The sequence below is a fragment of the Scyliorhinus torazame genome, chromosome 14 (genome assembly GCF_047496885.1).
Source record: "Scyliorhinus torazame isolate Kashiwa2021f chromosome 14, sScyTor2.1, whole genome shotgun sequence".
In the NCBI taxonomy this organism is placed as follows: Eukaryota; Metazoa; Chordata; class Chondrichthyes; order Carcharhiniformes; family Scyliorhinidae; genus Scyliorhinus; species Scyliorhinus torazame.
In genome coordinates, this window is record NC_092720.1 from 38,088,734 (window position 1) to 38,102,081 (window position 13,348).

General features: G+C 53.2%; 1 protein-coding gene across 1 annotated transcript in view; it reads left to right on the forward strand.

The window, feature by feature from the left end:
* Nucleotides 1–13,348, forward strand: part of LOC140389648 (uncharacterized) — a 113,817-nt gene that overhangs the window by 43,237 nt on the left and 57,232 nt on the right. The window lies entirely within an intron of this gene.

Genomic DNA, 13,348 nt, shown 5'->3' on the forward strand with positions numbered 1-13,348 from the left:
AGACCCCCCATATCAGAGACACCGCATATCAGAGACCCATCATATCTGATACCCCATATTAGTGACATCCGATCAGAGACCCCCATATCAGAAACCCCCTCCCCCATTTCAGAGGCCTCCATATCAGAGAACCCCAATATCAGAGAACCCCTCTATATCAGAGACCCCCCTATATCGGAGACCCTCCTATATCAGAGACACCCCCATATCAGAGATGCCCATATCAGAGACACCCCATATCAGTGACATCCCATCAGAGACCTCCATATCAGAAACCCCCTCCCCCATTTCAGAGGCCTCCATATTAGAGAACCCCTATATCAGAGAACCCCCCCTATAATCAGAGATGTGCCCATATCAGAGACCACCCCCCCATATCAGAGACGCCCCCCCCCCAATCAGTCATCTCTGCCTAGAAGCTAAAGAGCAGTCCAGGCAGAAATAGTGAAAAATCGCAGCGTATTCACTTACTTGTCCCTTGCACCTGCTGCCTCAGACAGAAATGTTGAAAGCAGCGGCTCATTCTTCATAGAAAGCCAAAACACATCACAAGGCTTTAAGCGCCCTCAGGTAATTTGATCTTCGAAGCTTCTATTCACTTTACATTTTCAAAGATAAATAGATTTTAATAATTGGCAGGGTAATTGCTTCCAGCCAGCCAGCTGTCTGGATTGTTTATTTTCACCTCCCTTTATGCATCTCAGAGTACCCTGCTGAGAAGCTAGCCACAGATGGTTTTAAACATCCTGGAGATAAGTGCTTTCACTTCCTCTTTTTCTCAGCAGAAAAGCCTGTTTTTGATGTGGTGATGACCTGTCAATCACAGCTAGATGTTTGATTGGGGGGGGGGGGGGGGGGGGGTGAGGGAAAGGGGCGAAACGGGCCACCCTCATGTATGCCTGACCCAGCAATTCCTGTGGTTGTGTGGGAGTTGGGGGGGCTGAGATTCCTTACTTGACAGCCGGGGGTGGGGGGGCAGGATTTGCATTATGAGGGTGAGGTAGAAAGGCCAGGCGCCGGACTTTGGTACTGGGCCACCCAATCAAAACTGGCGGCCCATTGGCTGGATTAAGAACGGGATCCCTGGAGCTCCCCACCGTGTATAAATTAGCATGGCAAATAGAGAGTGAATCATTCCTCGGCTCCACTCCTTAGCGCCAGCACAGGCCAGGAATGATTCTACTCTGATGGGAGAAAATAGTCTCTCAAATGGACAATACTGCCACTGATGTCCAGAATAACAGAAGATAATCGTTAATAAAGTTGCAGAGCGGAGAAGAATGTTGTGTGATGCTTCTTCGTGGAGCATAAGCTGCTTCCTTGATGTATGCTTTGACAAAGGAAGGTCCAGACTTTGTAATGAGTTCACTATGTTTATTGAACTATCAACACAGTTCTTAAATGAGTTTGACTCTCCTGCTAATCTAACCGTAGTAACTCAGTCTAGCTAAACCAGTCTGCTCTAAGCCACATGCTGGATATGATGCTTCTGATCAACCCTGATGTATTCTCTAATGTCTGTCAGTGGAAAGAGGCAGAGCATGTGTGCCCTGTCCTTTTATATGGGTTGTGAAGTGCCCCCTTGTGGTAATGCCACCTCTGGGTGTCCTGATTACCCATTGGTTGTGTCCTGTTGTAATGACCCACTGGCTCTATGTCTGCATGTCATGACACCTCTGGTGCTCCATCTAGTGGTTACTTAGATGTAGTGTATTTACATTAACCCCTTGTGTATATACAGTGATGTGTATCACCACAAAGTACAGAACTCCCACCTTGTACCAGAGATGAGCAACACCTGATGGCATGCAAATGACACTATCCTGCACAAATCAGTAGATCGCCAGTCTGAATGGAATAGCGTTTGGCTTTCTGATGTTTCCACTTTGGGAAGTAATTGTTGAAAATATTAATTGATATATTTAAGAACGATAACCTGAGGTTATTTTGTTAATACAGCTGAAAATGGGTTTATGACAAAAAAGTGCTTTTAAAAGAGTGTCTAGTCCTCCACCTGTAAGTAACCAGATTTTAAATCACAGAAAATAGCAATACTTAACCATGTGTTAAGTTTATTGATTTTTACTAATCAGTGTTTAGTAAACTAAATGCATTTTTGCGTGTAAAACCTTTAAAAGGTGCCTACTAGTGCCTCCTCGAATGTGTAAATATATGTAACAACCACAAACATGTACAACCATAAAGTCACCAAATTCATCTAACGTACAGTAATTGTTTCAGCCAAAGGGAAAACCATTCCAGTCAGTACGTTGCTCCACCATACCTGAAAATAACAGACCAAAATAAGCAGACAAATGTTCAACACTTTTCTCTGTGATTTCTCTGTCTGCCATTTTAGCTGAGGTGCACTTGTCACTTGTCGTAGGAGTGCATTAAGCATTGAATGATTCGTCGTGATACAAGGACGTGTTTAAAATAAAGGATACAACTCTAAAAGTGGTTCAGGAGCAGGGAGACCCTGGTGTACATGTGCATAGACCATTGAAGGTGGCAGGATAGGTTGAGAGAGCAGTTAATCAAACATACAGTGTCCTGGGTTTTATTAATAGGGCCCATAAGAGCACAAGAGCAAGGAGGTTATGTTGAACTTCTCTCAGTCACTAGTTCAGCCTCAGCTGAAGCATTGCGTCTAGTTCTGGGCACCACACTTTTGGAGGGATGTAATGGAGAGAGTGCAGAAAAGAGTCATGAGAATGGTTCCAGGGTGAAAAATTTCAGTTATGAAGCTGAATTGGAGGTTAGGACAATTTTCCTTGGAGGAAAGTAGGCTGAGGGGAGATTTTATAGAGGCATTCGAAACCATGAGGGGTTTGGACAGAGTATAAGGGGAAACTGTTCCCACTCATGAAAGGATTGAGAACAAGGGGGCAGGGATTTAAAGTAATTAGTAAAAGGAGCTATAATGATATGAGGTAAAACGTTTTCACACAGTGAGTGGTTAGGGTCTGGAATGCACTGCCTGAGGATGTGGCGGAGGCAGATTCAGCTGCAGCGTTCAAAAGGGAATTAGACTGTTATCTGAAGGGAAGATGTGCCGGGTGATGGGAGAAGGCAGGAGGACTGAAAATGATGTGTCGTTCATTCAGAGAGCCGGTGCAGACATATTGGGTCAAATGGCCTCCTTCTGTACCAATTCTGTGTACTGTTGGAGTATTCATGAACAGAGGAGTACGACAGGAAATTGCAGGATATGATATTTCCTGGACACTTGAACCAACTAAATTGAACTTTAATTGGGGCTTTATTGGCCCTGGACATCACTTCATGCCTTCTCTTCCCATTCCTGCACCATTACATCCACTGTTCCCCAAGAATCTATCCTTGGCCCCCTCCTATTTCTCATCTTACCACTGCCCCAGGAAGACATCCAAAAGCCATTTCTTGTGTGTGCCAATGACTCCCAGCTCCACCTCACTGCCCACCTCTCTATGCTCCTCTGCTGTTGCTAACTCATCAGACCGCTTCCCCCGACCGACATCCACTTGGATATTGGGAAGGCTGAAGCCATTGTTTTCAGTCCTCCAGCTGACAGATGGCAGCAGAAGACCCACTTTGATCCATTTAAGACTTCCCCCCCCCCCCCCCCCCCCCCCCCACCCCCAGAATAATATTGCTACGCAACAGTCAGGAAACTGGTTGGCACAGCGCCAATGGACTTTTCAGTTGGAGAGGCACGGATAATCCGCCCTGCCGTAAAATCCATCTCCAGGTCTCACTGCAAGGCACAAGTATGGTGATGCAGGCTGCTTTATACACTGGGACTCGCATTGACTTGTGGAGGTCTTTGTTGTCAAACACTCGTGTGCACTAGTTTATACAAGACTGTGTCGGATCCCCTCGTCAATGGTGGCCTTTTGAGAGAGGAGGCTGCCAAAGTATGCGAAGTGCTCAACATTATTATGTTAAAGGTGCACTATAAACATCAGTCGGTGTGTACATTCCTGTGTTCTATCTTGGGCCTATGTCTATGGGAACAGTGGTTTCCAGTATTCACAGAAACTTGTAAAGCCTAAATTGTAACCTGATCTTCAGGATCAGAGGATTGCACGGAGCCAAGCCTTTATGAAAGACAGATGAACCAGAGGCGAAAGTAAATAAAAAACAGCAGAAAATAAATCTCTTGTGTACATTTTTTTGTTTGCATTTAATATAATTTAATTTGGATGAACTTTGAAAGAGCCTACTGTACAGCAGAAACATAATGCTCCCTTCGGCAATTACGTTTTGAACCCCATTGCTTTTACATTTCAGTTGATTTCGCTTGTTCTACCGGCATCTGGGCAGCACGGTGGCACAGTGGTTAGCATTGTTGCTTCACAGCGCCAGGGCCCCAGGTTCAATTCCCGGCTTGGGTCGCTGTCTGTGCAGAGTCTGCACGTTCTTCCCGTGCCTGTGTGGGTTTCCTCCGGGTGCTCAGGTTTCCTCCCACAGGTCCAGAAAAATGTGGGGCGGGATTCTCCATGAATCAGCGCGATGGCCCGAACCCGGTGGCAAACACAGCATGAGTGACTCCAGCGTCGGACCCCCCGGAACATCACGAATTCTCCGGCCGGGAATGGGCTAACAGTGGCATGACGCCATTTGCGACGGCGTCACCCGTCACGGATGCGCGCGCAAAGGCCCCCCCACGTCGCAGCACAAAAGACGGCCCCCACCCCGGAGACCCGTCAAAATGGCCGCCCACCGCGCAGCACCGATGTTCCAGGAGTGGGACATCGAGGCGCTCCTGGACACAGTGGAGCAGAGGAGGGAGGCCCTGTACCCCGGACACGGCCGCAGGGTCGCCCCACGTCTCAGCCGGCGCCTGTGGAGGGAGGTGGCAGAGGCCGTCAGCGCCGTGGCCGTGACAGCCAGGACAGGCGTCCAGTGCCACAAGAAGGTCAATGACCTAGTCAGGCCAGCCAGGATGAGTACCCCCCCCCCCCCCCCCCCCCCCCGATGTGCGGCACAGCCCTAGGTGCAACCGACATGGCAGCACTCACCCATGCAGCCTGCAGTGGAAGGAGGGGTTGTGAACCTCTGCCAACATACACACAACCACCGGTCCGCATGTACATGTCTGCCTAACACTGTTGCCCTTTATCCCTGCCACCCTCTCACCCCCCACAGAAGAAGCGCACTCACAACAACCGGGAGCGTGAGAGGACCGGAGGGGGTCCACCTGAACTGCGACCACTCACCATCCATGAGGAGAGGGCCCTGGAACTTGCAGGCAGACCCGAGGACTGGGAGGTTGCGGATGCAGAGGTCGGGGGCGCACCACCAAGTGAGACCCCCCACGGCCTGCCCCCCTTTCCCCCTTCCCCCATATTACCCTTATTCCCCTTCCCCATATCCCTCTTCTCCCATATCCCTCTTCTCCCATATCCTTCTTCTCCCATATCCCTCTTATCCCCCATATCCCCCTTCCCCAATATCCCCCTTCCCCCATATCCCCCTTATCCCCCATATCCCCCTTCCACCATATACCCCCTGTCCCCTATCCCCGTCTGCGTGTCTAACCATGCATGCTGTATTGTGTATTGCAGGACCAAACGTCGACCCACCCGTCCCCGTGGATGACGACCGCCCCCAGGACGATCCAGGGCGGCAACGAGCCAGGGACAGACCCGGCCCATCAGGCATACGACGCCGCCAGGACGATCCAGGGCGGCCACGAGCCAGGGACAGACCCGGAGCACCAGGGAGATGACGCCCCCATCTAGTGCGAGTGCGGCGACGCCAGCGGGCCAGACCCCGCGACGAGGGAGACAGCCACAGGAACAGGCCCCCGTCGCAGCCGACCCAGGACACACCTACCCAGGACACACCTACCCAGGACACTGACACCCAGGACACTGACACACAGGACACTGACGCACAGGACACTGACGCACACGACACTGACGCACACGACACTGACGCACACGACACCCACACACGGGACGAATGGACAAGAATCACCACTCCAGGGGACCCTGGACTTCCGGTCGGATGAGCAGCACGACACTACGCCACTGCCATCTCCTACACGCTCCATCATCGCAGAGACACTCACCTCGGTTCCTGGAGTTACCCCACCCACCCATAGACCCGATGCAGTCACGGACCAAGGGACGACCGAAGGGGGTGACGGCCGGCTTGCAGCAGCTGCAGACGCAGGTGGAGGAGTCCACCCGCGTGCAGGAGCAGGGAGTGGTGCCGGTCATGCGTGCCACCCAGGCCGAAACCGCACGGGTGGCGTCTGTAGTGGAGACAATGGGTGCGACGGTGTCAGACATGGGTCGCAGTATGCAAGGCCTGGGGCATTCCGTGCGGGCGGCGTCCATGGCCCAGGACATGTCTGCCCTCTCACAGGAAGCCATGAGCCAGAGCCAGCAGCAGATCGCAGAGGCCCAGTCTCAGCAGGCAATGGCCCAGTCTCAGCAGGCCATCGCTGAGGGCACGACGCCATTGCCCAGGTGCTGGCCGGCGTCGCCTAGACACAGACAGGAATGGCCAACACCCTGAGCTCCATGGCTGCAAACTTGCAGACCCTTGTTGATATCAGGGCAGGCCTCCAGGACTGGCAGCGGCAGGTGTCGAGGGGGGGGGGGGGGGGTCGGTTGCTCGGTCTTTCGCATCCCCGACCTATGTAGAGGCCCGGGGGCCATCGGGCACCCAACACGAGGAGGAGGTGCTGGGGCCCGTCCCGGGTCCCCTATTAGGGGAGGTCCCGGAACACCGCGGCACCTCGGACTCCCTCTCCTCTCTGCCCCAGGTGCATCTGGTGGGCAACGGGCAGGACACGCTGGCAGCTCGCCATCCCAGTCGCCCGAGCCACTGCCTGGCCCATCTAGGCCGGGTCGCCCCAGGAAACGGCCGCCAAAGGGGTCCCTAGTCACAGGGCAGGAATCGCAGGAGTCCACCTCCAGTTCTGCTGTACCGTCTGGGGGACCATGTACACGTAGTCAAAGGGCCCGTAAAGCCAAAAAATTAGACACTGAGTAAGTTGGCACGGGTGCAGGGCACAGATTAGTTATAGGGGCAAGGGCACGTGTATGAACTGTTTGTTAAAATCACTTTCACACCTACAGAAGCTGCCTTTAAGCTCTGTCCGGTGCGTGTGGGGTTGGGGTGTGTGTGTGACGGGTGATAGAACGTCGGCCTCAGGTGAGTGTGCCCCCCCTCCCCCGGGTAACTCTCACCATCCCCCCGGGCAGACGACGGGACCGTGCGCTGCAGTGTCACGGCCGCATGCAGGGACGGTCCGGGTGGAGGCAATGTGGCAATGGGTCAGACATTGTCCAACGATGTAGAGCCCAGAGCTCATCGCATAGCCGGTTGTCATCATCCTCCGTGGCCTGCAATAGACACGCTTCCACCGGCGACCGTGTGAGTCCGGCCCGTTTGCCGCAGGTGGATGTGCAATGGAGGGGTGGTGTGCATGAGGGTGGGGTGAGGGTGGTTGGTGGTGGGCGGGTGGGGTGAGGGTGGTAGGCTGGTGCCATGGTGTGCAGTCTGTACCCATACTCGGCGATTCCCACGCCCCCCTAGTCCGTGAACCGGGCAGCTATCAGCCTGTCCCGTGCCCGCTGGCCCAGCCGGTAATGTGGGCAGCCTCCCATCCATGTCCAGCCCGTCTGTCCTGACCATTGCCCCCATCCTCCTCATCTGGGGAGGTCTGCGCCTCGTCTAGCTTCTCCTCCCCTTCCCCCTCCTCTGCCTGCAGCACATCGCTCCTCTGCTGGCTATGTTGTGCAGGACGCATCAGACTACAACGATGCGGCCAGCCCTATCTGGCGGGTACAGGAGGGCCCCTCCAGAGCGGTCCAGGCACGTGAAGCGCATCTTTAGCAGCCCAAAGCACCTCTCGACCACACCCCAGGTCGCTGCATGGGCAGCGTTGTAGCGGTTCTCCGCGTCAGTCTGTGGCCTCCGTGTAGGCGTCATCAGCCACGACCGGAACGGGTAACCCCTGTCGCCCAGCCCCTCAGCTGGGGGGGGGGGGGGCGTCCCTCGAATATGGTGGGGATAAAAGATTGCGCCAATACGAATGAGTCATTTACACTGCCAGGGTACCGGGCATAGACGTGCAGGATCATCATGCGGTGGTCACAGACCACCTGAATGTTCATGGAATAGGTCCCCTTCCTATTCGTGAACACGGCCCTGTTATCCGCAGGTGGCCGCACGGCGATGTGCATCCCATCGATCGCCCCCTGGACCATGGGCATCCTGGCCGCCGCAGCGAAGCCCGCTGCCCGGGCATCCTGGCTGGCCCGGTCCACAGGGAACTGAATGTAGCGGTCCGCAATGGTGCACTGATGACTGCGAGATGCCGGACAGGTCCCCACTCGGTGCCTGGAATGACCCCGTGGCATAAAAGTTCAGGGCCACCGTAACCTTGACGACCACGGGGAGAGTGTGTCCTATCCCAGTGCCACGCGGTGCCAGGTGTGCCATCAGGTGGCAGATATGGGCAACAGTTTCCTGGCTCATCCGGAGTCTCCTCCTGCATGCCCGGTCCGTGAGGTCCTGGTACAACGAGCGGGGCAAGTACACATGGGGCCTCATCGGGCGTCTCCGTCGCCGTGGCACCACCACCTCCTCCTCCTCCTCCTCCTGCCGGGTGCTGCCACCTGCCTCCCTGCAGCATGCACCTCTGCGGCAGCCTCCACCGCCTCCCTGGCACGCTCCTGCTCCTACTCCCCCAGGGCAACATGTAGAAGTGTGGCTCCCGCCATGGCGGCCAGCATCGCTGGGTGATGACCAAACATAACGGCCTGCAGGGGGTGGGGGGGATAGACGACATGCCATCATTGCCCATACCCCCCCGCCCCCGGCAGCCAGGTGCCATGAGCTGCATGGTCGCGACTGTTGGAAGCTGGTACCTGGCCAGGTGGACACCCTCCCCAGCCCCCCCCCTCCCCCGGCACGCGCCCTCTCCCCCTCTCCTCCCCGGCACGCACCCTCTCCTCCCCAGCACTCGCCCCCTCCTCCCCAATTGCTTCAATCTATTATAACAACTCTGATTTAAAATTGCAGCAATGCTGTGGCTTAATCTAAATCATGCCTGTGGTATTGCCCCATCTGTGACTTTTTACAGGCTATTCCTATATCTTGCTTTCCCTCTGGAGCTAAAAGGAGTTTCCTTCGGTCAAACTCTAGTACAGATGTTTAATTTTGCTGGAATATAACAGGAGCTCCATGGACTGTGTCATGATATGCAAACATGCAACCAATGAACACTCAGAATAGGACACAACCAATGGGCAGTCAGGACACTCAGAGGTGGCATCACCATAAGGTGGCATGACATAAACACTGTAAAAGGGATGAGGCACTCACACCCTGCCTCTTTCCACAGACAGACATCTAGAGAGTTAGACAGGGTTGATCAGCAGCATCACACCCCAGCACGTGGCTTAGAGCAAGCTGGTACAGTCAGACTGAGTTACTACAGTTAGATTAGCAGAGAGTCAAACTCATTTGAGAACTGTGTTAATAGTTCAATAAACTCGTTGAACTAATTTCAGAGTCTGGAGCATCCTTTAGTTGAGACTGCATCAAGTAGCAGCCTGTGTTATCCGAAGCAGCATGACACAACATGATACCAGGATTGACTGTTCAATCTATTTAGTTCAACTCAGCAAGATCCGTGACAACCAGCTACTGATTACAGGCACAATGGACAAGATTCAGGCTCCTCATCAGCTCAGGACCGCCGGCAATCTTAATAATTCAAGCAGAAATTTCAACTATTCATAGAAGCAGCCGACCTCAATGGTGCGACCGATGCGCGGAAGATAGCTCTTCTACTCACCACTGCGGGTGACCATGTGTTAGAGATCTTCAACTCCTTTCACTTTTCCGAAGGGCAGGACAACATGAAGTACTAAACCATCCTGGACAAATTCGACAGCCACTGCGAGGTGGACACCAACAAAATCTTTGAGCGCTACATCTTCAAGCAGAGGATGCAAGGTAAAGACGAATCCTTCAACTCCTATCTAACTAACCTTAGACTGCTAGCGAGATTCTGCAACTTCGGTGATATCACTGACTCCATGATCAGAGACCAAATCGTTTTTGGAGTCCACTCTGATCCTCTGCGAGAGCAATTGTTGAAAATCAAGCACTTGACCCTGCCAGTCGCGATTGAACCGTGTACTGTGCATGAGCACTCTAAAAATTGCAATTCACAGTACAAAATGGCAGAAAGTGAAAAACAAGCCTCCCACGAGGTGGAGAGTGTTCAGGCCATCTCCCGGATGCAGCGCCTCCACATTGACGAAAGCGGCCTTTTCGTGCGCTCTTCCCGGGGCGCGACGCACGCGCAATGCAATTGGGAACACAAAACGGCCGAACACCGCACTGCGCAGGTGCAGACGTCCAAGAACCGCACCGCGCATGCGCAACCACGCAATGAGAACCATGACGCCAACGTCATGAAGTGTGCAATCTGCGGCACTGCCCATTTTAAAAATAACTGCCCTGCAAGAGGAAAACGTTGTTTAAACTGTGGGAAACCAAACCACTATGCAGTCCTGTGCAGATCTGCACCAACAGTCATGAGCCAGCGCTCCCAATTCCGACAGCGGCGCATCAGAAGTGTGCAACACTGAATGCATGACTCTGATCCAGGCAGTGCGACGGATCCAGATGATGAATACCTAGACAGCACTTACCGAGTGAGCATTATTATGAAGTGCGAATACGCCACACCGGACACATCGCAAGTCCAATCAATCCTGGCCGTGGATTCCGAGGACGAATGGCATGCAGTGATGAAGGTCAACCACTGCCCCATCCAGTTCAAACTGGACACAGGTGCCTCCGCCAACCTGATTTCGCAGGTGGACTTCAAGAGAAACAAGAAGCCCCCCCACAATCCTTCCAGCTGCCTGCAAACTCCTGGACTACAATGCAAACGCAATCAAGGCACTGGGGTCCTGCCATCTGCAGGTGTCCAGCCGACACACACAAACAAGCTTACGCTTCGAGATTGTTAAACCATACAGGGCGTCCCTGCTAGGTGCGCACGCCTGCAAGCAACTGAACCTCATTCAAAAGGACTACACCATGACGCCGTCCCATTCAGATCTTCAGGCCAGCATCGACGACATCCTAACCCAGTACCCAGATGTATTTAGCGGGATGGGAATGCTGCCATATGAGTACAAGATTCTACTGCTGCCTGATGCCAAGCCAGTGGTCCACACACCATGATGAGTCCCTGCTCTACTGAGAGCGCCTGAAGGCAGAGCTCACGAGTCTACAACAAAAAGGCATCATCTCCAAGGTCACTGAACCAACCGACTGGGTCAGCTCGATGGTGTGCGTAAAGAAGCCTTCGGGGGATCTACGCATCTGCATTGACCCCAAGGATCTAAACAAAAACATTATGCGGGAACATTACCCCATCCCGAAGAGGGAAGAAATCACGAGTGAGATGGCACACGCGTGCTTCTTCACAAAATTGGACTCATCCCAAAGATTTTGGCAAATCCAACTTGAAGAATCCAGCAGAAGGCTCTGCACCTTCAACACGCCTTTTGGCAGATTCTGCTACAACTGAATGCCATTTGGCATCATCTCGGCATCAGAGATTTTACATCGCATCATGGAACAGATGATGGAGGGAATAGAAGGGGTTTGTGTCTACGTCGACGGTATCATAATCTGGTCCACAACCCCAGAGGAACATGTGTTGCGACTCAAGAAAGTATCCGACGCATACATGAACGTGGCCTCAAGCTAAAAAGGTCCAAGTGCTGTTTTGGGACATCCACGCTGAACTTCCTGGGCGATCAGATTTCTCGACTCGGTGTGCGCCCGGACACAGACGAAATTAAAGCCATCGAGGCAATGAAAGTCCCCAAGGACAAGAAGGCAGTACTGCGCTTCCTGGGAATGGTCAATTTCCTTGGCAAGTTCATCCCGCATTTGGCCACACACACCACGGCCCTACGCAACCTGGTGAAAAAAATCAACCGCCTTTGAGTGGAAGGCGGAGCACCGAACAGAGTGGCTGGAGCTGAAAGCCAAGCTCACCACGGCTCCCGTCCTTGCATTCTTTGACCCAGACCGAGAGACCAAGATATCCACAGATGCGAGTCAGGATGGCATTGTGGCGGTGTTGCTTCAAAGCATACGCGTCACGGGCAATGACACCACTGAGACCAGATATGCGCAGATTGAGAAGGAGTGTTTAGGTCTTCTCACCGGCATCCTCAAATTTCATGATTATGTCTACGGCTTGCCAACATTTACTGTTGAGATGGATCATAGGCCTCTGGTCCACATCATCCAAAAGGACCTGAACGACATGACGCCTCGTTTGCAGAGAATTCTGCTCAAACTCTGGAGGTATGATTTCAATTTGGTGTACACCCCTGGCAAGGAGCTCATCATCGCCGATGCATTGTGCCGCTCCATCAACTCACCCAGTGAACCACTGGAGATCATACAGCACATTGAATTGCAGGTACAACTGTGTGCAAGCACTCTCCCGGCAACAGATGACAAGATCGTTCTCATCCGAGAAGAGATGACCAAAGACCCCCTGTTGCAGCAAGGCATCCACAACCTCAGCAATGGCTGGCAGAAATGGCAATGCCCTCAATTCTACAACGTCAAGGACGACCTGATGCTGATCGACGGCATCCTGCTCAAGCTGGACAGAATAGTCATCCCGCTACATCTCCAGACATGGTGCTGCGGCAAATTCATGAGGGACACCTGGGCGTAGAAAAGCGCAGAAGCAGGGCCCAGCAAGCTGTCTACTGTCCGGGCATCAACCGGGACATCAAGGACATGGTCCTGAACTGCGAAACCTGTCAGAGATTCCAGCCAGCGCAGAGCAAGGAGACACTCCAACCACATGACCTAGAGACCTCTCCGTGGTCCACGGTTGGCATTGACCTATTCCACGCGAATGATCACGACTATATCTTAATCATCGATTACTTTTCGAACTATCCTGAGGTACTGAAGCTGCCAGACCACACCTCACGGACCGTCATCAAAGTGGAAAGAGACATTCTCACGGCATGGCATCCCGAACACCGTCATGAGCGACAATGGCCCGTGCTTCCACAGTCGAGAATGGTCCACGTTTGCCAATAGCTACAATTTCAGGCATGTCAGCTCCAGTCCGCACTATCCACAGTCCAATGGTAAAGTCGAAAAAGGGGTGCACATCGTTAAGCAGCTCATCCGCAAGGTCTCAGACTCCGCTTCTGACATACACCTTGCACTACCTGCGTACCGGGCAACTCCCTTGTCCACTGGCATATCACCAGCTCAACTCCTGAAGAACAGGGACCTGCGGACAATGCTTCCAGCCATACACCTGCCCAACCTT